Below are 9,676 nucleotides of genomic sequence, written 5' to 3'. Positions count from 1 at the left end.
TTTAAAAAATGTTTATTTGGCAAAATGAAAAGTTGGCAACCCTACGTTGATTTCTATTTTTACTTCTTCATGAGAAACCCAAAAGTACAAGAACCACTGATCTAGCCCAACTCTTCATTTTCAAGTAGAAAAAAAGAAAAAAATCAAGCCCTAGGTTAGTTACTTGACTTGCTCAAAGTCCTAGAGTTAGAAAGTGGCTACTACAGAGATCACCCAGCATTTTGACTCAAGGTGGGATTACATCTACTAGAACAGGTGGTTTTCTATCTTTAAAGTCTCTTTCATTATTATTATTTTTTTTTTGAGACAGAGTCTCGCTTTGTCACCCAGGCTGGAGTGCAATGGCGTGATCTCGGATCACTGCAACCTCTGCCTCCTGGGTTCAAGCGGTTCTCCTGCCTCAGCCTCACGAGTAGCTGGGACTACAGGCTCGCGCCACCAAGCCCGGCTGATTTTTGTATTTTAGTAGAGATGGGGTTTCACCATGTTGGTCAGGCTGGTCTCGAACGCCTGACCTGGTGATCCACCCGCTTCAGCCTCCCCAAGTGCTGGGATTACAAGCGTGAGCCACCACACCCAGCCCTGACTCCAGTTTTGAGCATCTGAAAGAAGTTCAGTAGGTCTGGAACACAGAAGCGGCCAAGGGATGGGGAAGTGGAAGGGAGAGTTTCAGGCAAGAGGAAGAGTGAGAGACAAGGCTGGAGGGGCAGGCAGGCTCAGGCTGCAAGGGCCTGGCAGGACACTCTGAGGAGCTGGACTTTATCTTCAGGTCAGGGAGAAGCCAGGAGATTGACTGGCTACAGAGGAAAGTAGAGGGTGGCAAGACTGGAGGTAGGAGGTAATCTACTCATTCATTCAACAAATATTTGTGGAATATCTACCCTATGCCAAGCACTGTTCTAAGAAATGGAAGTACAGCTGTGTGCAAGCGCTTGCTCCCACGCTACTCATATTTTAGTCGGGGAGACAGATAACCAACAAATAATTTCCGAGAGTCGTCAGTGTGCTGGGAGGAAACAAAAATAAGGTAATAGATAGCAACTGATAGAGGGCAGGAAGAGATGGGGTACCACAGGGAGACAGATTATGGGGAATATTGAAGAGCTGGAAGGAAAGACGTGGTTCGTCTCCTAGATGAAGATGGAGTCTTGTCAGTGCTGAGTACAGTTAAGGACTAGCAGATCCCAGTATTTATAAAAGCTACCCTTAAATGGAAGCATACAGATTGTTAGTGTAGTCTTCCCACTTGGTGATGTAAGCCTGAGTTTTAAAAAGCAGTAATGTGGCAAGAATCTGGTTTCCTTCACAGTTCTGGCAGGAGCTTTCTTGTGCAAAGGGGTTAGGAGCAAGGGAAAGGCTGAGACAGATGTGTAGCCTTGCTCGTAGCCATCTCTCTTCCTGCAAGTCCGGTACCATTGGCTACGTAAAGTCGGAACTTAGAGTAGAAGTGTGTTTCTCTGTGTTTGTGTATGTGTGTTCTCTTCTTGCCAATCTCTAACCTAATCTAACACTGCAGGAAGGCAAGAAAGGCCTCTCTGAGACAAGGATATTTATTGAAGCTAAGAACTGAATGAGCCAGGTGCAGTGGCTCACTCCTGTAATCCCAGCACTTTGGGAGGCCGAGGCAGGAGGATGGCTTGAGGCCAGAAGTTCTAGACCAATCTGGACATTATGGCGAGACCGCATCTCTACTAAAAGAATTAGCTGGGCCTGGTGGTGCATGCCTGTAGTTCAAGCTACTCGGGAGGTTGAGGTGGGAGAATCACCTGAGCCCAGGAGGTCAAGGCTGCAGTGAGCCATCATGGTGCCACTGCATTCCAGCCTGGGCAACACACAGTAAGACCCTGTCTCAAAAACAAAAACTAACTGAACCCTAAGGAGCCAGGCTAACAAAGATCTGAAGGAAAAGTACTACAAGAAGGCAGAACAAGAGAGTGGTGAATTTGGCATGTTCAAAGCACAGAAAGAGAGGCGGTGTGGCTGAAGTATGTAGTGCCTGAGGGGGCACCAGTAGAAATGAGGTTTGAGAGGGAAGCAGTGGCCAGATCACTAGAGATCTTGAAGGTCTTAGTAAGGTATTTTTAAGTACACTGAGAACTCCTGGGAGTTCTGAGCAAGGGAAAGAAATTATCTGACATATGGTTTAAAAGAATTACTTTAGTTTATTTGTAAAGAATCAGTTGTAAAGGGGAAAGAAGGAAAACACAGAGCTCAGTTAGGAGGCTATTGAAGAGGTCCAGGCAAAGATAGATGCCGCTTCAATCAGTGGCAAAAGTGATGGAGATGGAGAGAAGCAGATACATTTAGAATATATTTTCTTTCTTTCCTTTTCTCTCTTTTCTTTTCTTTCCTTCCTTCCTTCCTTCTTTCTTTCTTTTCTTTCTTTTTCTTTCCCTTCCTCCCTCCCACCCTCCCTCTGTCTCTCTCTCTCTCTCTCCTTCTTTCTTTCTGACAGAGTTTCGCTCTTGTTGCCCAGGCTGGAGTGCACTGCGCCTCCTGGGTTCAAGCAATTCTCCTGCCTCAGCTTCCTGAGCAGCTGAGATTACAGACATGCCACCATGCCCAGCTTATTTTTTGTATTTTTAGTAGAGACGGGTCTCACCATGTTGGCCAGGATGGTCTCAATCTCCTGACCTCGTGATCCACCTGCCTCGGCCTCCCAAAAGGCTTTTTCTTTTTTTTTTTTTTTTTTTTGAGACAGGGTCTCACTCTGTCGCCCAGGCTGGAGTGCAATGGTGCGATCTCAGCTCACTGCAACCTCCACCTCAGGGGTTCAAACGGTTCTACTGCCTCAGCCTCCTGAGTAGCTGGGATTACAAGCACCCGCCACCATGCCCGGCTAATTTTTATATTTTTAGTAGAGACAGGGTTTCACCATGTTGGCCAGGCTGGTCTCAAACTCCTGACCTCAGGTGATCTGCCCACCTCAGCCTCCCAGAGTGCTGGGATTACAGGCGTGAGCCACCCTGCCCAGCCTAGAATATCCTTTGGAGGTAGAATCAAGACCGCATTAGTTGGAGGTACAGGGGCAGGGGTGATGGTAGAGATGAAGGAATAAGAGAAATAAGTCTGATTCTAGCATTTGAGTTGAGCAAATGAATAGATAATGGGACCATTTACCAAGATGAAGGAACAGAGTTAGTACAGGGGTGAAAAATTAAAAATTCTATTTTAACGTTATGTTTGAAACACCTAGGCTGGGAGCAGTGGCTCATGCCTATAATCCCAGCACTTTAGGAGGCTGTGGTGGGCGGCACTATGCCCAGATAATTTTTGTATTTTTAGTAGAGATGGGGTTTCACCATGTTGGCCAGGATGGTCTCGATCTCCTGACCTCGTGATCTGCCCACCTCAGCCTCCCAAAGTGCTGGGATTACAGGCGTGAGCCACTGCACCCGGCCAACACCTGATTCTCTCTTATCGCAGAAGGGTCTCCTCCATGTGACAAAAAAATATGGCTGTATTTGCTAAGCAACGCTAGCAGAAATGATTCTCCCCCATTCCCTGCTCCCAAGGATTAATTCCAGTTTAATGGGCTCTGCATCAGATGCTAACCATTGGGCCATTGTTATCAGAGGGCTGAGTTACTCTATTCGGTGTAGGTCATAAGCCAAGCAGCAGACCTGGGCTTTGGGGAACAGGGTCTGTTCCTTTTTGTGGGAAGTCACAAACCAAAAGCAATTACAGACCGCTACAGTATTCCTTTCCCATACCTACCATGTGATGTTAGACCTCTGTCTCTGACCTTCAGTTTCCTCATGATAAAAAGGAGACAGTGATTTCTTTCTTTCTTTCTTTCTCTTTCTTTCTTTCTCTCTCTCTCTCTCTTTTTTTTTCCCCCAAGATGGAGTCTCACTCTGTCCCCCAGGCTGGAGTGCAGTGGTGCAATCTTGGCTCACCGCAACCTCTGCCTCCCGGGTTCATCTGCCTCTCCTGCCTCAGCCTCCCGAATAGCTGGGATTACATGGCATGTGCCACCACGCCCAGCTAATTTTGTATTTTTAGTAGAGACAGGGTTTCTCCATGTTGGTGAGGTTGGTCTCGAACTCCTGACCTCAGGTGATCTGCCCACCTCGGCCTCCCAAAGTGCTGGGATTACAGGCATAAGCCACCACACCCAGTGGAGATAGTGATTTCTAACCTATCTCATCTATTTTAATAACGAGGCTCAAAGGACACAAGGTATGTGAAAGTGCCATACATGTATTTTCTTAACTAGCAGTATTGGTGAGGTCAAACTTTAACCAAGCTCACTAGATAATGATTTATTAATATGTGGTGAAATTCATAACTATTTTTAAAAAATGAATAATTTTCAACAACAAAAATGGCATCAACTTAGTAAGTGCATCAAATTTAGATGCCTTAAATGACAGGCTGGGGACACTATCTAAGAAACTGGGTTAGGCCAGGCGTGGTGGCTCACACCTGTAATCGCAACACTTTGGGAGGATCACTTGAGCCCAGGAGTTTGAGACCAGCCTGGGCAACACAGTGAGACCCTGTCTCTACAAAAATATAAAAAATTAGCTGGATGTGGTGGTGCATGCCTATAGTCCCAGCTACTCGGGAGGCTGAGGTGGGAGGAATGCTTGAACTGCGGAGGTGGAGACTTCAGTGATCCATGATCGTGCCACTGCACTCCAGCTGGAGTGCAAGACAGAGCAAGACCCTGTCTCAAAACTCAAATAAAATAAGCTGGGTTATTATCCCTAGGTGGACATTGATAAAAGGTATGGTATGTTAGGTAAAACTTTAAAGCACAGATTGCTAGTGCTGGAAAGCATCTGGACAATCTCTTCACTTTACAGATAAGGGATCCGAAACCCATAGAGGTGGACATAATTGTCCAAGATTACACAGCAGTAGGTGGACTAGCAGGTCCAGGTTGCAGGTGTCTCAACTGCAATCCTTATTCTTTCCATTCTACCACATTGCCTCCCTTCCTTGGTACATTCTACTGAAACTTGATGGATCCTTCTCCAACTCTGAAGTGCACAGAGAATAGAATTTGAGATCTTCACATCCCAGAGTCTAGTGCTTCGTTACTGCATCTTTAGTGCTCATAGTATTGGTGGAGAGGTACTTGGTCAAGGAGCTGTAGGACACCATTCCTTTCCTGTTCTGGTGACAAGAAGTGCAGTAAAACTAAGGAATGCATACTAAGTGCTCGAGGAATACCTGTGAAATAATTCAGCAGTAAATTGGTAATTTGGCAACAAATGACAAGAGCCTAAAAATGTTGTTATTACCTGATCCACTAATTACACATGTAGAATTTATCCTAAGAAAATGTTCAGAAATAGAAACTAGTATCTATATACAAAAATATCCATCGCAACATTTATACAAGCGAAACTTCTACACAAATGTCCAACAATAGGGAAAAAGTTAAGTATATTGGGAGTATATATATGTGTGTTTATAGATATATGATGACTTACTATAGTGAAGTAAATATTCTCATTATAAAATTTTAAGCTTAGTTTTGTTTTATTTTAAAGAGAGATCATTTGTACTGGAAAGTTGCATTAAAGGCCCAGCAAAATGCTTACAACAACGCCTAGAGGACTCCAGACCCATTCCCCGGGCAATCTGAAGATCTGGGACCTACCTGCCCAGGCCTCCCTTCTCCCACTTAATAGAGGCAGGTCTGAGGGCCTGGGAGGAAGAAGGCACCGCAGAGAAGCAAGGACAACAGCCTCCTCCTCTTTGAACCAGGGTGGCCTTATACCAAAACATTTATTGAACTCACTGCTAAGGAACTCATGTAGAGAGGAACTAAAAGTTATAAATAAGTTCTGGGGTAAATTCTAGCCCCAAATATACTAAATTTCATGTGTGGCTTCAGCTCTTTGGATCTGTCACCTTGTCTATAAAACAGTGGGTTTAATATATCTGTCCCTAAGGCATCTATATTCTATACAATGATAAGAAGACTGGGCCGGGCGCGGTGGCTCACGCCTGTAATCCCAGCACTTTGGGAGTCTGAGGCGGGTGGATCACCAAGTCAGGAGATGGAGACCATCCTGGCTAACATGGTGAAACCTCGTCTCTACTGAAAATACAAAAAATTAGCCAGGCGTGGTGGCAGACGCCTGTAGTCGCAGCTACTCGGGAGGCTGAGGCAGGAGAATGGCGTGAGCCCGGGAGGCGGAGGTTGCAGTGAGCCGAGACAGCACCACTGCACTCCAGCCTGGGCGACAGAGCGAGACTCTGTCTCAAAAAAAAAAAAAAAAAAGACTGCATTAAGGAAATCCCGTGAATTCCTCCATGAGCCTGCCTCTGCCCCATCCCAATCTCCCACACTCTTAGAATGCAGCAAAATGAGAGTCCTGTTTCTAGCTCTCGCTCTGCCTCTAATAGAAGTATGATTGGGATTCTCCCTTTAGTTTAAGCACTATATGCCATAAATTATTTTTAATATTACTTAACATTAATCTGCAGAATTATTACAGATGACTTTTCTTAAAACAAAGACTGATTCTGTCAACTTTATTAGTGCCTACTGTGTTGTAGTCACTGCACCCCCATAAGTTATCCAATTTCACAGAAATCCAGATTTTTAAAAAATGGTTTTGTTCTTTAATGGCCTGAAGGGCTGCTACTGAGGGGAGGCTGCAGCAGAGGCTGAGCACAACCGGTATTGCTTCTCCTATATGTGTTGACTTTGTAAAGGATCCAGGCTATTGGCCAACTATTATGTTTAGGATCTTTTGTTAAAATGGATCAAAATTTGAACTCACAATTCAGGTTATTCCAACAGCCACTGGCAGTTAGGTTATTCAATTATGGCTTCATTACAATCGGCATTAAGGTCTTTTTTTTTTCTTTTCTTTAGAGAGAAAATGGTGGGACAGTTAGGAAGGGGTCTCACTATGTTGTCTAGGCTGGTCTCCAACTCCTGGGCTCAAGTAATCCTCCCACCTCAGCCTCCCAAAGCACTGGGATTATAGGCACGAGTCACTGTGCCTGGCCTGGCATTAAGGTCTTAAGCTCATTTCATTCTGTTCCTTGAGGATTAATTTGGCCAGAACAGTTAGTATTCATAAGTGGCAACCTAAAATTAAGCATGTGATTCATATCCAGGATGAGGCAAGTTCCCTTAGGATCAACAGGGCCTGCAAGGCAAAGGTTTCCTTTAGTTGACCTGGATGTGGGTTTATTGCAGTCTGTGTGACCACCTGTGTAGGTGGGTAAGGAGATGAGAGGGCAACACGACATTTGCCTAGTGGCCTGTAGGCTTACTCACCTGTATTTTTTCAGGTTGAAATCATCAGTTGATTCGGCAAATTTTTTATTTATTTATTTATTCATTTATTTATTTTGAGACAGAGTCTGGCTCTGTCGCCCAGGCTGGAGTGCAGTGGTGCAATCTCGGCTCACTGCGACCTCTGCCTCCTGGGTTCAAGCTATTCTCCTGCCTCACCCCCACAAAGTAGCTGGGATTACAGGCACTCCCAACCATGCCCGGCTAATTTTTGTATTTTAGTAGAGACAGGGTTTCACCGTGTTGGCCAAGTGGGTCTGGAGCTCCTGACCTCAGGTGATCCGCCCTCCTCACCCTCCCAAAGTGCAGGGATTACAGGCATGAGCTGCCATGCCCGGCCAATTCAGCAAATTTATGTGGGATTCCACCTAGAACTCCAAACCAAGGTGCTCTGAATATGTATTGGTAGTATAAACAGAATCCACAGCCCTATCCTGGATTATAAGCTCGTTAGGGAGGTAGCAAAATACATGACACTGACCTAAGAACACATGAAAAGCAAAGAAACATGAATGCAAAGTCATGTCATATAAGCTGCTTAAATCCTGAGTAAGATGAATTTAATTTGCATCTATCCTACTGACCTATAATCCGTGACTCACTTGTCTCTCTCCTCCAGTAGACATGACTAGGCATGACCCATATAGTACCGAACTTTGTATTCCCAGCACCTTACCAAAGTAGGTGCTGGGAATACAAAGAGGAGACACCCCACAAATGTTAAATAAAACACTTAATGAATGGTTCTAGGTAGGTGGGGTTGATCAAGGAATTATCCTACAAGTGGTATGGGTTTTTTGGGTTTTTCTGAGATGCAGTCTCACCATGTTGCCCAGGCGATTGTCCTGCCTCAGCCTCCCAAGTAGCTGGGATTACAGGCACTAATTTTTGTATTTTAGTAGAGACAGAGTTTCACCATGTTGGCCAGGTGGGTCTCGAGCTCCTGGCCTCAGGTGGTCCACCTGCCTCTGCCTCCCAAAGTGCTGGGATTACAGGTGTGAGCCACCGTGCCCAACCTAGTCTTTTTATAGAACAGTTATCTCTGTAGCCAAACTTACATCATATTATTTAATTTTCCTTGATTCGGGGGAGGGGGGAGGGATAGCATTAGGAGATATACCTAATGCTAAATGACGAGTTAATGGGTGCAGCACACCAACATGCCGCATGTATACATATGTAACAAACCTGCATGTTGTGCATATGTACCTTAAAACTTAAAGTATAATAAAATAAAAGATTTACATAAAACATTTTTCCTTGATTCTGTATTAAAGGAAAGATGACATTATTTTCAATGTCTGCAAAATACTTCACTGATGGGCATTTAGAGTGTTTCCATTTCCCGCTATCATAGATACTGCTTTAATGAATATTTTTTGTTTATAAATAGTTTTCTTTTTTTTTTTGTGGATATAGAATCTTGCTTTGTTGCCCAGGCTGGAGTGCAGTGGCACAATCTCGGCTCACTGCAACCTCTGCCCCCCGGATTCAAGCAATTCTCCTGCCTCAGCCTCCCGAGTAGCTGGGACTACAGGCGCACGCCGCCACGCCCAGCCAATTTCTTTTGTTCAGGCTGGTCTTGAACTCCTGAGCTCAGGCAATCCGCCTGCCTCGACCTCCCAAAGTGCTAGGATTATAGGCGTGAGGCACCCCGCCTGACCTATAAATATTTTTCTAAGAACATTTCCTTAGGCTATATTCCTAAACATGGAATTATTGGGAACATTTTTATTTTTCAAATTTTTTTCATCTCTTCAGTATTCAAAACATTCCTAAATTCTGGCCGGGTGCGGTGGCTCACGCCTGTAATCCCAGCACTTTGGGAGGCCGAGGCGGGCAGATCACGAGGTCAGGAGATCAAGGCCATCCTGGCTAACATGGTGAAACCCCAACTCTACTAAAAATACAAAAACAAGCTCTCCCTCTCCCTCTCCCTCTCCCTCTCCCCACGGTCTCCCTCTCCCTCTCTTTCCACGGTCTCCCTCTGATGCGGAGCCGAAGCTGGACTGTACTGCTGCCATCTCGGCTCACTGCAACCTCCCTGCCTGATTCTCCTGACTCAGCCTGCCGAGTGCCTGCGATTGCAGGTGCGCGCCGCCACACCTGACTGGTTTTCGTATTTTTTTGGTGGAGACGGGGTTTCGCTGTGTTGGCCGGGCTGGTCTCCAGCTCCTAACCGCGAGTGATCCGCCAGCCTCGGCCTCCCTAGGTGCCGGGATTGCAGACGGAGTCTGGTTCATTCAGTGCTCAATGGTGCCCAGGCTGGAGTGCAGTGGCGTGATCTCGGCTTGCTACAACCTCCACCTCCCAGCCGCCTGCCTTGGCCTCCCAAAGTGCCGAGAGTGCAGCCTCTGCCCGGTCGCCACCCCGTCTGGGAAGTGAGGAGCATCTCTGCCTGGCCGC

This window comes from Gorilla gorilla, chromosome 9, assembly GCF_029281585.2.
Source record: "Gorilla gorilla gorilla isolate KB3781 chromosome 9, NHGRI_mGorGor1-v2.1_pri, whole genome shotgun sequence".
Classification (NCBI taxonomy): domain Eukaryota; kingdom Metazoa; phylum Chordata; class Mammalia; order Primates; family Hominidae; genus Gorilla; species Gorilla gorilla.
The sequence above is the reverse complement of the archived record's forward strand: the minus strand, read 5'-3'. Positions refer to the sequence as shown.